At 47.0% G+C, this 14,717-nt stretch overlaps 11 non-coding genes across 11 annotated transcripts; all 11 read left to right on the plus strand.

The window, feature by feature from the left end:
* Nucleotides 1-264: 264 nt before the first annotated feature.
* LOC138654865 (U2 spliceosomal RNA) lies at nucleotides 265-455 on the plus strand. Its single transcript, XR_011316512.1, has one exon. It is a non-coding gene; the product is annotated as a U2 spliceosomal RNA (small nuclear RNA).
* A 1,213-nt stretch (nucleotides 456-1,668) lies between these two features.
* Nucleotides 1,669-1,859, plus strand: LOC138654877 (U2 spliceosomal RNA). The gene has a single exon (XR_011316523.1). It is a non-coding gene; the product is annotated as a U2 spliceosomal RNA (small nuclear RNA).
* A 1,213-nt stretch (nucleotides 1,860-3,072) lies between these two features.
* On the plus strand, nucleotides 3,073-3,263 carry LOC138654888 (U2 spliceosomal RNA). The gene has a single exon (XR_011316534.1). It is a non-coding gene; the product is annotated as a U2 spliceosomal RNA (small nuclear RNA).
* Nucleotides 3,264-4,476: 1,213 nt separating this feature from the next.
* On the plus strand, nucleotides 4,477-4,667 carry LOC138654896 (U2 spliceosomal RNA). The gene has a single exon (XR_011316542.1). It is a non-coding gene; the product is annotated as a U2 spliceosomal RNA (small nuclear RNA).
* A 1,213-nt stretch (nucleotides 4,668-5,880) lies between these two features.
* On the plus strand, nucleotides 5,881-6,071 carry LOC138654897 (U2 spliceosomal RNA). Its single transcript, XR_011316543.1, has one exon. It is a non-coding gene; the product is annotated as a U2 spliceosomal RNA (small nuclear RNA).
* A 1,213-nt stretch (nucleotides 6,072-7,284) lies between these two features.
* Nucleotides 7,285-7,475, plus strand: LOC138654866 (U2 spliceosomal RNA). The gene has a single exon (XR_011316513.1). It is a non-coding gene; the product is annotated as a U2 spliceosomal RNA (small nuclear RNA).
* Nucleotides 7,476-8,688: 1,213 nt separating this feature from the next.
* Nucleotides 8,689-8,879, plus strand: LOC138654867 (U2 spliceosomal RNA). The gene has a single exon (XR_011316514.1). It is a non-coding gene; the product is annotated as a U2 spliceosomal RNA (small nuclear RNA).
* Nucleotides 8,880-10,092: 1,213 nt separating this feature from the next.
* On the plus strand, nucleotides 10,093-10,283 carry LOC138654868 (U2 spliceosomal RNA). Its single transcript, XR_011316515.1, has one exon. It is a non-coding gene; the product is annotated as a U2 spliceosomal RNA (small nuclear RNA).
* A 1,213-nt stretch (nucleotides 10,284-11,496) lies between these two features.
* LOC138654869 (U2 spliceosomal RNA) lies at nucleotides 11,497-11,687 on the plus strand. The gene has a single exon (XR_011316516.1). It is a non-coding gene; the product is annotated as a U2 spliceosomal RNA (small nuclear RNA).
* A 1,213-nt stretch (nucleotides 11,688-12,900) lies between these two features.
* Nucleotides 12,901-13,091, plus strand: LOC138654870 (U2 spliceosomal RNA). Its single transcript, XR_011316517.1, has one exon. It is a non-coding gene; the product is annotated as a U2 spliceosomal RNA (small nuclear RNA).
* A 1,212-nt stretch (nucleotides 13,092-14,303) lies between these two features.
* Nucleotides 14,304-14,494, plus strand: LOC138654871 (U2 spliceosomal RNA). The gene has a single exon (XR_011316518.1). It is a non-coding gene; the product is annotated as a U2 spliceosomal RNA (small nuclear RNA).
* The last annotated feature ends 223 nt before the right edge of the window (nucleotides 14,495-14,717 follow it).

Consider the following 14,717-nt stretch of genomic DNA (forward strand, 5'->3'; position numbering starts at 1 on the left):
GTTATGCAGATCAGGCGGCGTTATGCAGATTAGGCGGAGTTAGGCAGATTTTTTAAAAACGCGTTGGGCCCAAATTGAACACACCCCCACACACCCCCACACACCCCCCACACGCCCCCACACACACCAGAACTGCCATTTGAGAAGGCATCCAGAGTTTAGAAAAAAAATGTCTTCCCCTGGGCAATCATCTTTTGGGCTCTCTCCACAGTGAGTCCTGGTTGTGGGCCATGGGGCGTCTGGAGTGGCAAACCATTTCAGGCTATCGCTTCTCGGCCTTTTGGCTAAGATCAAGTGTAGTATCTGTTCTTATCAGTTTAATATCTGATACGTCCCCTATTTGGGGACCATATATTAAATGGATTTTTAGAACAGGGAGCTGGAAATGGAGCTTGCTCTGTCCACTCCACGCATTGACCCGTTATTGCAGTATCTCCGGGAACAGTGCACCCCTTCTCTGATCCGGTTTCCAAAAACAGATTGAATTGAAATCAGCCCAGCAAGTTGTCATTTAACACTTTCTGAGAATTCTTTTCAGGGTCAAAGAAGCACGTTTCAGGTGGCAAATGTAGCAATTTGCTCAGTTTCACTGGACCGTTTGCAACATTTCCTGTGCCTTGCTTTCACCTGTGCATGTTCAGCATTGGATTGCATCCAATATGCAATCAATCAATCAAGCAATCAAGCAATCTTTGCTGGTTGCAACAGGTGTGTTAAGATGTAGGCCCGAATGAGGCCTTTGTAACAGTGTTGCTAATATATTGTGCCATCTACAAAATTAGGCCCCTGCCTGCCTGCCTGCCTGCCTGCCTGCCTGCCTGCCTGCCTGCCTGCCTGCCTGCTGTCTGTCAGCATGAAGTGTTTAAATTGAAGTATCCTACGAGTAGTTCGGCCATACATACTACATTTGTGACCGCATGCACAAATTCCTTTGTAAAACATTGGCTCCCTCTTGTGGACCACTGACTTTTAATTATGTGGTGTATGATATGTATTTCAATAAAGAAGGAAAAATGGTGTCTGTGATGATCTTGAATGTGCTAGTCTTGTCTATTTTGTCTTGTACTGTGTGAGTAGTATTCTAATGCTTTTGACCAACTGGGTGCGCTGCTGCTGCCTGCCCGCCTGCAGTAGATAGAATCTATGCACGGAACCTTCACCTGCTGCTGCTGTCACAATGGGGCCTTCAGCCATTGACTCCGGAACTCTCACGTGTCACAATGGGCTCTGGACTTATCTAAGGCAGAGAAAAATGGCGCCGTCTTCAGTCTGCTGCTGGAACAGCAGCAGACCACATGGTAGGGGGATTGTCTTTTTTTTTTTTAAAGGGGCAATTTGCAGACTTGCACTAATAGTTGCACTCTGGAGCGCCAAAGGGATGGAGGGTGTGTTCAGATGGGCGGAGTTATGCAGATCAGGCGGCGTTATGCAGATTAGGCGGAGTTAGGCAGATTTTTTAAAAACGCGTTGGGCCCAAATTGAACACACCCCCACACACCCCCACACACCCCCCACACGCCCCCACACACACCAGAACTGCCATTTGAGAAGGCATCCAGAGTTTAGAAAAAAAATGTCTTCCCCTGGGCAATCATCTTTTGGGCTCTCTCCACAGTGAGTCCTGGTTGTGGGCCATGGGGCGTCTGGAGTGGCAAACCATTTCAGGCTATCGCTTCTCGGCCTTTTGGCTAAGATCAAGTGTAGTATCTGTTCTTATCAGTTTAATATCTGATACGTCCCCTATTTGGGGACCATATATTAAATGGATTTTTAGAACAGGGAGCTGGAAATGGAGCTTGCTCTGTCCACTCCACGCATTGACCCGTTATTGCAGTATCTCCGGGAACAGTGCACCCCTTCTCTGATCCGGTTTCCAAAAACAGATTGAATTGAAATCAGCCCAGCAAGTTGTCATTTAACACTTTCTGAGAATTCTTTTCAGGGTCAAAGAAGCACGTTTCAGGTGGCAAATGTAGCAATTTGCTCAGTTTCACTGGACCGTTTGCAACATTTCCTGTGCCTTGCTTTCACCTGTGCATGTTCAGCATTGGATTGCATCCAATATGCAATCAATCAATCAAGCAATCAAGCAATCTTTGCTGGTTGCAACAGGTGTGTTAAGATGTAGGCCCGAATGAGGCCTTTGTAACAGTGTTGCTAATATATTGTGCCATCTACAAAATTAGGCCCCTGCCTGCCTGCCTGCCTGCCTGCCTGCCTGCCTGCCTGCCTGCCTGCCTGCCTGCTGTCTGTCAGCATGAAGTGTTTAAATTGAAGTATCCTACGAGTAGTTCGGCCATACATACTACATTTGTGACCGCATGCACAAATTCCTTTGTAAAACATTGGCTCCCTCTTGTGGACCACTGACTTTTAATTATGTGGTGTATGATATGTATTTCAATAAAGAAGGAAAAATGGTGTCTGTGATGATCTTGAATGTGCTAGTCTTGTCTATTTTGTCTTGTACTGTGTGAGTAGTATTCTAATGCTTTTGACCAACTGGGTGCGCTGCTGCTGCCTGCCCGCCTGCAGTAGATAGAATCTATGCACGGAACCTTCACCTGCTGCTGCTGTCACAATGGGGCCTTCAGCCATTGACTCCGGAACTCTCACGTGTCACAATGGGCTCTGGACTTATCTAAGGCAGAGAAAAATGGCGCCGTCTTCAGTCTGCTGCTGGAACAGCAGCAGACCACATGGTAGGGGGATTGTCTTTTTTTTTTTTAAAGGGGCAATTTGCAGACTTGCACTAATAGTTGCACTCTGGAGCGCCAAAGGGATGGAGGGTGTGTTCAGATGGGCGGAGTTATGCAGATCAGGCGGCGTTATGCAGATTAGGCGGAGTTAGGCAGATTTTTTAAAAACGCGTTGGGCCCAAATTGAACACACCCCCACACACCCCCACACACCCCCCACACGCCCCCACACACACCAGAACTGCCATTTGAGAAGGCATCCAGAGTTTAGAAAAAAAATGTCTTCCCCTGGGCAATCATCTTTTGGGCTCTCTCCACAGTGAGTCCTGGTTGTGGGCCATGGGGCGTCTGGAGTGGCAAACCATTTCAGGCTATCGCTTCTCGGCCTTTTGGCTAAGATCAAGTGTAGTATCTGTTCTTATCAGTTTAATATCTGATACGTCCCCTATTTGGGGACCATATATTAAATGGATTTTTAGAACAGGGAGCTGGAAATGGAGCTTGCTCTGTCCACTCCACGCATTGACCCGTTATTGCAGTATCTCCGGGAACAGTGCACCCCTTCTCTGATCCGGTTTCCAAAAACAGATTGAATTGAAATCAGCCCAGCAAGTTGTCATTTAACACTTTCTGAGAATTCTTTTCAGGGTCAAAGAAGCACGTTTCAGGTGGCAAATGTAGCAATTTGCTCAGTTTCACTGGACCGTTTGCAACATTTCCTGTGCCTTGCTTTCACCTGTGCATGTTCAGCATTGGATTGCATCCAATATGCAATCAATCAATCAAGCAATCAAGCAATCTTTGCTGGTTGCAACAGGTGTGTTAAGATGTAGGCCCGAATGAGGCCTTTGTAACAGTGTTGCTAATATATTGTGCCATCTACAAAATTAGGCCCCTGCCTGCCTGCCTGCCTGCCTGCCTGCCTGCCTGCCTGCCTGCCTGCCTGCCTGCTGTCTGTCAGCATGAAGTGTTTAAATTGAAGTATCCTACGAGTAGTTCGGCCATACATACTACATTTGTGACCGCATGCACAAATTCCTTTGTAAAACATTGGCTCCCTCTTGTGGACCACTGACTTTTAATTATGTGGTGTATGATATGTATTTCAATAAAGAAGGAAAAATGGTGTCTGTGATGATCTTGAATGTGCTAGTCTTGTCTATTTTGTCTTGTACTGTGTGAGTAGTATTCTAATGCTTTTGACCAACTGGGTGCGCTGCTGCTGCCTGCCCGCCTGCAGTAGATAGAATCTATGCACGGAACCTTCACCTGCTGCTGCTGTCACAATGGGGCCTTCAGCCATTGACTCCGGAACTCTCACGTGTCACAATGGGCTCTGGACTTATCTAAGGCAGAGAAAAATGGCGCCGTCTTCAGTCTGCTGCTGGAACAGCAGCAGACCACATGGTAGGGGGATTGTCTTTTTTTTTTTTAAAGGGGCAATTTGCAGACTTGCACTAATAGTTGCACTCTGGAGCGCCAAAGGGATGGAGGGTGTGTTCAGATGGGCGGAGTTATGCAGATCAGGCGGCGTTATGCAGATTAGGCGGAGTTAGGCAGATTTTTTAAAAACGCGTTGGGCCCAAATTGAACACACCCCCACACACCCCCACACACCCCCCACACGCCCCCACACACACCAGAACTGCCATTTGAGAAGGCATCCAGAGTTTAGAAAAAAAATGTCTTCCCCTGGGCAATCATCTTTTGGGCTCTCTCCACAGTGAGTCCTGGTTGTGGGCCATGGGGCGTCTGGAGTGGCAAACCATTTCAGGCTATCGCTTCTCGGCCTTTTGGCTAAGATCAAGTGTAGTATCTGTTCTTATCAGTTTAATATCTGATACGTCCCCTATTTGGGGACCATATATTAAATGGATTTTTAGAACAGGGAGCTGGAAATGGAGCTTGCTCTGTCCACTCCACGCATTGACCCGTTATTGCAGTATCTCCGGGAACAGTGCACCCCTTCTCTGATCCGGTTTCCAAAAACAGATTGAATTGAAATCAGCCCAGCAAGTTGTCATTTAACACTTTCTGAGAATTCTTTTCAGGGTCAAAGAAGCACGTTTCAGGTGGCAAATGTAGCAATTTGCTCAGTTTCACTGGACCGTTTGCAACATTTCCTGTGCCTTGCTTTCACCTGTGCATGTTCAGCATTGGATTGCATCCAATATGCAATCAATCAATCAAGCAATCAAGCAATCTTTGCTGGTTGCAACAGGTGTGTTAAGATGTAGGCCCGAATGAGGCCTTTGTAACAGTGTTGCTAATATATTGTGCCATCTACAAAATTAGGCCCCTGCCTGCCTGCCTGCCTGCCTGCCTGCCTGCCTGCCTGCCTGCCTGCCTGCCTGCTGTCTGTCAGCATGAAGTGTTTAAATTGAAGTATCCTACGAGTAGTTCGGCCATACATACTACATTTGTGACCGCATGCACAAATTCCTTTGTAAAACATTGGCTCCCTCTTGTGGACCACTGACTTTTAATTATGTGGTGTATGATATGTATTTCAATAAAGAAGGAAAAATGGTGTCTGTGATGATCTTGAATGTGCTAGTCTTGTCTATTTTGTCTTGTACTGTGTGAGTAGTATTCTAATGCTTTTGACCAACTGGGTGCGCTGCTGCTGCCTGCCCGCCTGCAGTAGATAGAATCTATGCACGGAACCTTCACCTGCTGCTGCTGTCACAATGGGGCCTTCAGCCATTGACTCCGGAACTCTCACGTGTCACAATGGGCTCTGGACTTATCTAAGGCAGAGAAAAATGGCGCCGTCTTCAGTCTGCTGCTGGAACAGCAGCAGACCACATGGTAGGGGGATTGTCTTTTTTTTTTTTAAAGGGGCAATTTGCAGACTTGCACTAATAGTTGCACTCTGGAGCGCCAAAGGGATGGAGGGTGTGTTCAGATGGGCGGAGTTATGCAGATCAGGCGGCGTTATGCAGATTAGGCGGAGTTAGGCAGATTTTTTAAAAACGCGTTGGGCCCAAATTGAACACACCCCCACACACCCCCACACACCCCCCACACGCCCCCACACACACCAGAACTGCCATTTGAGAAGGCATCCAGAGTTTAGAAAAAAAATGTCTTCCCCTGGGCAATCATCTTTTGGGCTCTCTCCACAGTGAGTCCTGGTTGTGGGCCATGGGGCGTCTGGAGTGGCAAACCATTTCAGGCTATCGCTTCTCGGCCTTTTGGCTAAGATCAAGTGTAGTATCTGTTCTTATCAGTTTAATATCTGATACGTCCCCTATTTGGGGACCATATATTAAATGGATTTTTAGAACAGGGAGCTGGAAATGGAGCTTGCTCTGTCCACTCCACGCATTGACCCGTTATTGCAGTATCTCCGGGAACAGTGCACCCCTTCTCTGATCCGGTTTCCAAAAACAGATTGAATTGAAATCAGCCCAGCAAGTTGTCATTTAACACTTTCTGAGAATTCTTTTCAGGGTCAAAGAAGCACGTTTCAGGTGGCAAATGTAGCAATTTGCTCAGTTTCACTGGACCGTTTGCAACATTTCCTGTGCCTTGCTTTCACCTGTGCATGTTCAGCATTGGATTGCATCCAATATGCAATCAATCAATCAAGCAATCAAGCAATCTTTGCTGGTTGCAACAGGTGTGTTAAGATGTAGGCCCGAATGAGGCCTTTGTAACAGTGTTGCTAATATATTGTGCCATCTACAAAATTAGGCCCCTGCCTGCCTGCCTGCCTGCCTGCCTGCCTGCCTGCCTGCCTGCCTGCCTGCCTGCTGTCTGTCAGCATGAAGTGTTTAAATTGAAGTATCCTACGAGTAGTTCGGCCATACATACTACATTTGTGACCGCATGCACAAATTCCTTTGTAAAACATTGGCTCCCTCTTGTGGACCACTGACTTTTAATTATGTGGTGTATGATATGTATTTCAATAAAGAAGGAAAAATGGTGTCTGTGATGATCTTGAATGTGCTAGTCTTGTCTATTTTGTCTTGTACTGTGTGAGTAGTATTCTAATGCTTTTGACCAACTGGGTGCGCTGCTGCTGCCTGCCCGCCTGCAGTAGATAGAATCTATGCACGGAACCTTCACCTGCTGCTGCTGTCACAATGGGGCCTTCAGCCATTGACTCCGGAACTCTCACGTGTCACAATGGGCTCTGGACTTATCTAAGGCAGAGAAAAATGGCGCCGTCTTCAGTCTGCTGCTGGAACAGCAGCAGACCACATGGTAGGGGGATTGTCTTTTTTTTTTTTAAAGGGGCAATTTGCAGACTTGCACTAATAGTTGCACTCTGGAGCGCCAAAGGGATGGAGGGTGTGTTCAGATGGGCGGAGTTATGCAGATCAGGCGGCGTTATGCAGATTAGGCGGAGTTAGGCAGATTTTTTAAAAACGCGTTGGGCCCAAATTGAACACACCCCCACACACCCCCACACACCCCCCACACGCCCCCACACACACCAGAACTGCCATTTGAGAAGGCATCCAGAGTTTAGAAAAAAAATGTCTTCCCCTGGGCAATCATCTTTTGGGCTCTCTCCACAGTGAGTCCTGGTTGTGGGCCATGGGGCGTCTGGAGTGGCAAACCATTTCAGGCTATCGCTTCTCGGCCTTTTGGCTAAGATCAAGTGTAGTATCTGTTCTTATCAGTTTAATATCTGATACGTCCCCTATTTGGGGACCATATATTAAATGGATTTTTAGAACAGGGAGCTGGAAATGGAGCTTGCTCTGTCCACTCCACGCATTGACCCGTTATTGCAGTATCTCCGGGAACAGTGCACCCCTTCTCTGATCCGGTTTCCAAAAACAGATTGAATTGAAATCAGCCCAGCAAGTTGTCATTTAACACTTTCTGAGAATTCTTTTCAGGGTCAAAGAAGCACGTTTCAGGTGGCAAATGTAGCAATTTGCTCAGTTTCACTGGACCGTTTGCAACATTTCCTGTGCCTTGCTTTCACCTGTGCATGTTCAGCATTGGATTGCATCCAATATGCAATCAATCAATCAAGCAATCAAGCAATCTTTGCTGGTTGCAACAGGTGTGTTAAGATGTAGGCCCGAATGAGGCCTTTGTAACAGTGTTGCTAATATATTGTGCCATCTACAAAATTAGGCCCCTGCCTGCCTGCCTGCCTGCCTGCCTGCCTGCCTGCCTGCCTGCCTGCCTGCCTGCTGTCTGTCAGCATGAAGTGTTTAAATTGAAGTATCCTACGAGTAGTTCGGCCATACATACTACATTTGTGACCGCATGCACAAATTCCTTTGTAAAACATTGGCTCCCTCTTGTGGACCACTGACTTTTAATTATGTGGTGTATGATATGTATTTCAATAAAGAAGGAAAAATGGTGTCTGTGATGATCTTGAATGTGCTAGTCTTGTCTATTTTGTCTTGTACTGTGTGAGTAGTATTCTAATGCTTTTGACCAACTGGGTGCGCTGCTGCTGCCTGCCCGCCTGCAGTAGATAGAATCTATGCACGGAACCTTCACCTGCTGCTGCTGTCACAATGGGGCCTTCAGCCATTGACTCCGGAACTCTCACGTGTCACAATGGGCTCTGGACTTATCTAAGGCAGAGAAAAATGGCGCCGTCTTCAGTCTGCTGCTGGAACAGCAGCAGACCACATGGTAGGGGGATTGTCTTTTTTTTTTTTAAAGGGGCAATTTGCAGACTTGCACTAATAGTTGCACTCTGGAGCGCCAAAGGGATGGAGGGTGTGTTCAGATGGGCGGAGTTATGCAGATCAGGCGGCGTTATGCAGATTAGGCGGAGTTAGGCAGATTTTTTAAAAACGCGTTGGGCCCAAATTGAACACACCCCCACACACCCCCACACACCCCCCACACGCCCCCACACACACCAGAACTGCCATTTGAGAAGGCATCCAGAGTTTAGAAAAAAAATGTCTTCCCCTGGGCAATCATCTTTTGGGCTCTCTCCACAGTGAGTCCTGGTTGTGGGCCATGGGGCGTCTGGAGTGGCAAACCATTTCAGGCTATCGCTTCTCGGCCTTTTGGCTAAGATCAAGTGTAGTATCTGTTCTTATCAGTTTAATATCTGATACGTCCCCTATTTGGGGACCATATATTAAATGGATTTTTAGAACAGGGAGCTGGAAATGGAGCTTGCTCTGTCCACTCCACGCATTGACCCGTTATTGCAGTATCTCCGGGAACAGTGCACCCCTTCTCTGATCCGGTTTCCAAAAACAGATTGAATTGAAATCAGCCCAGCAAGTTGTCATTTAACACTTTCTGAGAATTCTTTTCAGGGTCAAAGAAGCACGTTTCAGGTGGCAAATGTAGCAATTTGCTCAGTTTCACTGGACCGTTTGCAACATTTCCTGTGCCTTGCTTTCACCTGTGCATGTTCAGCATTGGATTGCATCCAATATGCAATCAATCAATCAAGCAATCAAGCAATCTTTGCTGGTTGCAACAGGTGTGTTAAGATGTAGGCCCGAATGAGGCCTTTGTAACAGTGTTGCTAATATATTGTGCCATCTACAAAATTAGGCCCCTGCCTGCCTGCCTGCCTGCCTGCCTGCCTGCCTGCCTGCCTGCCTGCCTGCCTGCTGTCTGTCAGCATGAAGTGTTTAAATTGAAGTATCCTACGAGTAGTTCGGCCATACATACTACATTTGTGACCGCATGCACAAATTCCTTTGTAAAACATTGGCTCCCTCTTGTGGACCACTGACTTTTAATTATGTGGTGTATGATATGTATTTCAATAAAGAAGGAAAAATGGTGTCTGTGATGATCTTGAATGTGCTAGTCTTGTCTATTTTGTCTTGTACTGTGTGAGTAGTATTCTAATGCTTTTGACCAACTGGGTGCGCTGCTGCTGCCTGCCCGCCTGCAGTAGATAGAATCTATGCACGGAACCTTCACCTGCTGCTGCTGTCACAATGGGGCCTTCAGCCATTGACTCCGGAACTCTCACGTGTCACAATGGGCTCTGGACTTATCTAAGGCAGAGAAAAATGGCGCCGTCTTCAGTCTGCTGCTGGAACAGCAGCAGACCACATGGTAGGGGGATTGTCTTTTTTTTTTTTAAAGGGGCAATTTGCAGACTTGCACTAATAGTTGCACTCTGGAGCGCCAAAGGGATGGAGGGTGTGTTCAGATGGGCGGAGTTATGCAGATCAGGCGGCGTTATGCAGATTAGGCGGAGTTAGGCAGATTTTTTAAAAACGCGTTGGGCCCAAATTGAACACACCCCCACACACCCCCACACACCCCCCACACGCCCCCACACACACCAGAACTGCCATTTGAGAAGGCATCCAGAGTTTAGAAAAAAAATGTCTTCCCCTGGGCAATCATCTTTTGGGCTCTCTCCACAGTGAGTCCTGGTTGTGGGCCATGGGGCGTCTGGAGTGGCAAACCATTTCAGGCTATCGCTTCTCGGCCTTTTGGCTAAGATCAAGTGTAGTATCTGTTCTTATCAGTTTAATATCTGATACGTCCCCTATTTGGGGACCATATATTAAATGGATTTTTAGAACAGGGAGCTGGAAATGGAGCTTGCTCTGTCCACTCCACGCATTGACCCGTTATTGCAGTATCTCCGGGAACAGTGCACCCCTTCTCTGATCCGGTTTCCAAAAACAGATTGAATTGAAATCAGCCCAGCAAGTTGTCATTTAACACTTTCTGAGAATTCTTTTCAGGGTCAAAGAAGCACGTTTCAGGTGGCAAATGTAGCAATTTGCTCAGTTTCACTGGACCGTTTGCAACATTTCCTGTGCCTTGCTTTCACCTGTGCATGTTCAGCATTGGATTGCATCCAATATGCAATCAATCAATCAAGCAATCAAGCAATCTTTGCTGGTTGCAACAGGTGTGTTAAGATGTAGGCCCGAATGAGGCCTTTGTAACAGTGTTGCTAATATATTGTGCCATCTACAAAATTAGGCCCCTGCCTGCCTGCCTGCCTGCCTGCCTGCCTGCCTGCCTGCCTGCCTGCCTGCCTGCTGTCTGTCAGCATGAAGTGTTTAAATTGAAGTATCCTACGAGTAGTTCGGCCATACATACTACATTTGTGACCGCATGCACAAATTCCTTTGTAAAACATTGGCTCCCTCTTGTGGACCACTGACTTTTAATTATGTGGTGTATGATATGTATTTCAATAAAGAAGGAAAAATGGTGTCTGTGATGATCTTGAATGTGCTAGTCTTGTCTATTTTGTCTTGTACTGTGTGAGTAGTATTCTAATGCTTTTGACCAACTGGGTGCGCTGCTGCTGCCTGCCCGCCTGCAGTAGATAGAATCTATGCACGGAACCTTCACCTGCTGCTGCTGTCACAATGGGGCCTTCAGCCATTGACTCCGGAACTCTCACGTGTCACAATGGGCTCTGGACTTATCTAAGGCAGAGAAAAATGGCGCCGTCTTCAGTCTGCTGCTGGAACAGCAGCAGACCACATGGTAGGGGGATTGTCTTTTTTTTTTTTAAAGGGGCAATTTGCAGACTTGCACTAATAGTTGCACTCTGGAGCGCCAAAGGGATGGAGGGTGTGTTCAGATGGGCGGAGTTATGCAGATCAGGCGGCGTTATGCAGATTAGGCGGAGTTAGGCAGATTTTTTAAAAACGCGTTGGGCCCAAATTGAACACACCCCCACACACCCCCACACACCCCCCACACGCCCCCACACACACCAGAACTGCCATTTGAGAAGGCATCCAGAGTTTAGAAAAAAAATGTCTTCCCCTGGGCAATCATCTTTTGGGCTCTCTCCACAGTGAGTCCTGGTTGTGGGCCATGGGGCGTCTGGAGTGGCAAACCATTTCAGGCTATCGCTTCTCGGCCTTTTGGCTAAGATCAAGTGTAGTATCTGTTCTTATCAGTTTAATATCTGATACGTCCCCTATTTGGGGACCATATATTAAATGGATTTTTAGAACAGGGAGCTGGAAATGGAGCTTGCTCTGTCCACTCCACGCATTGACCCGTTATTGCAGTATCTCCGGGAACAGTGCACCCCTTCTCTGATCCGGTTTCCAAAAACAGATTGAATTGAAATCAGCCCAGCAAGTTGTCATTTAACACTTTCTGAGAATTCTTTTCAGGGTCAAAGAAGCACGTTTCAGGTGGCAAATGTAGCAATTTGCTCAGTTTCACTGGACCGTTTGCAACATTTCCTGTGCCTTGCTTTCACCTGTGCATGTTCAGCATTGGATTGCATCCAATATGCAATCAATCAATCAAGCAATCAAGCAATCTTTGCTGGTTGCAACAGGTGTGTTAAGATGTAGGCCCGAATGAGGCCTTTGTAACAGTGTTGCTAATATATTGTGCCATCTACAAAATTAGGCCCCTGCCTGCCTGCCTGCCTGCCTGCCTGCCTGCCTGCCTGCCTGCCTGCCTGCCTGCTGTCTGTCAGCATGAAGTGTTTAAATTGAAGTATCCTACGAGTAGTTCGGCCATACATACTACATTTGTGACCGCATGCACAAATTCCTTTGTAAAACATTGGCTCCCTCTTGTGGACCACTGACTTTTAATTATGTGGTGTATGATATGTATTTCAATAAAGAAGGAAAAATGGTGTCTGTGATGATCTTGAATGTGCTAGTCTTGTCTATTTTGTCTTGTACTGTGTGAGTAGTATTCTAATGCTTTTGACCAACTGGGTGCGCTGCTGCTGCCTGCCCGCCTGCAGTAGATAGAATCTATGCACGGAACCTTCACCTGCTGCTGCTGTCACAATGGGGCCTTCAGCCATTGACTCCGGAACTCTCACGTGTCACAATGGGCTCTGGACTTATCTAAGGCAGAGAAAAATGGCGCCGTCTTCAGTCTGCTGCTGGAACAGCAGCAGACCACATGGTAGGGGGATTGTCTTTTTTTTTTTTAAAGGGGCAATTTGCAGACTTGCACTAATAGTTGCACTCTGGAGCGCCAAAGGGATGGAGGGTGTGTTCAGATGGGCGGAGTTATGCAGATCAGGCGGCGTTATGCAGATTAGGCGGAGTTAGGCAGATTTTTTAAAAACGCGTTGGGCCCAAATTGAACACACCCCCACACACCCCCACACACCCCCCACACGCCCCCACACACACCAGAACTGCCATTTGAGAAGGCATCCAGAGTTTAGAAAAAAAATGTCTTCCCCTGGGCAATCATCTTTTGGGCTCTCTCCACAGTGAGTCCTGGTTGTGGGCCATGGGGCGTCTGGAGTGGCAAACCATTTCAGGCTATCGCTTCTCGGCCTTTTGGCTAAGATCAAGTGTAGTATCTGTTCTTATCAGTTTAATATCTGATACGTCCCCTATTTGGGGACCATATATTAAATGGATTTTTAGAACAGGGAGCTGGAAATGGAGCTTGCTCTGTCCACTCCACGCATTGACCCGTTATTGCAGTATCTCCGGGAACAGTGCACCCCTTCTCTGATCCGGTTTCCAAAAACAGATTGAATTGAAATCAGCCCAGCAAGTTGTCATTTAACACTTTCTGAGAATTCTTTTCAGGGTCAAAGAAGCACGTTTCAGGTGGCAAATGTAGCAATTTGCTCAGTTTCACTGGACCGTTTGCAACATTTCCTGTGCCTTGCTTTCACCTGTGCATGTTCAGCATTGGATTGCATCCAATATGCAATCAATCAATCAAGCAATCAAGCAATCTTTGCTGGTTGCAACAGGTGTGTTAAGATGTAGGCCCGAATGAGGCCTTTGTAACAGTGTTGCTAATATATTGTGCCATCTACAAAATTAGGCCCCTGCCTGCCTGCCTGCCTGCCTGCCTGCCTGCCTGCCTGCCTGCCTGCCTGCCTGCTGTCTGTCAGCATGAAGTGTTTAAATTGAAGTATCCTACGAGTAGTTCGGCCATACATACTACATTTGTGACCGCATGCACAAATTCCTTTGTAAAACATTGGCTCCCTCTTGTGGACCACTGACTTTTAATTATGTGGTGTATGATATGTATTTCAATAAAGAAGGAAAAATGGTGTCTGTGATGATCTTGAATGTGCTAGTCTTGTCTATTTTGTCTTGTACTGTGTGAGTAGTATCTAATGCTTTTGACCAACTGGGTGCGCTGCTGCTGCCTGCCCGCCTGCAGTAGATAGAATCTATGCACGGAACCTTCACCTGCTGCTGCTGTCACAATGGGGCCTTCAGCCATTGACTCCGGAACTCTCACGTGTCACAATGGGCTCTGGACTTATCTAAGGCAGAGAAAAATGGCGCCGTCTTCAGTCTGCTGCTGGAACAGCAGCAGACCACATGGTAGGGGGATTGTCTTTTTTTTTTTTAAAGGGGCAATTTGCAGACTTGCACTAATAGTTGCACTCTGGAGCGCCAAAGGGATGGAGGGTGTGTTCAGATGGGCGGAGTTATGCAGATCAGGCGGCGTTATGCAGATTAGGCGGAGTTAGGCAGATTTTTTAAAAACGCGTTGGGCCCAAATTGAACACACCCCCACACACCCCCACACACCCCCCACACGCCCCCACACACACCAGAACTGCCATTTGAGAAGGCATCCAGAGTTTAGAAAAAAAATGTCTTCCCCTGGGCAATCATCTTTTGGGCTCTCTCCACAGTGAGTCCTGGTTGTGGGCCATGGGGCGTCTGGAGTGGCAAACCATTTCAGGCTATCGCTTCTCGGCCTTTTGGCTAAGATCAAGTGTAGTATCTGTTCTTATCAGTTTAATATCTGATACGTCCCCTATTTGGGGACCATATATTAAATGGATTTTTAGAACAGGGAGCTGGAAATGGAGCTTGCTCTGTCCACTCCACGCATTGACCCGTTATTGCAGTATCTCCGGGAACAGTGCACCCCTTCTCTGATCCGGTTTCCAAAAACAGATTGAATTGAAATCAGCCCAGCAAGTTGTCATTTAACACTTTCTGAGAATTCTTTTCAGGGTCAAAGAAGCACGTTTCAGGTGGCAAATGTAGCAATTTGCTCAGTTTCACTGGACCGTTTGCAACATTTCCTGTGCCTTGCTTTCACCTGTGCATGTTCAGCATTGGATTGCATCCAATATGCAATCAATCAATCAAG

Source organism: Ranitomeya imitator, unplaced genomic scaffold (assembly GCF_032444005.1).
Source record: "Ranitomeya imitator isolate aRanImi1 unplaced genomic scaffold, aRanImi1.pri SCAFFOLD_1224, whole genome shotgun sequence".
NCBI classification, from domain to species: domain Eukaryota; kingdom Metazoa; phylum Chordata; class Amphibia; order Anura; family Dendrobatidae; genus Ranitomeya; species Ranitomeya imitator.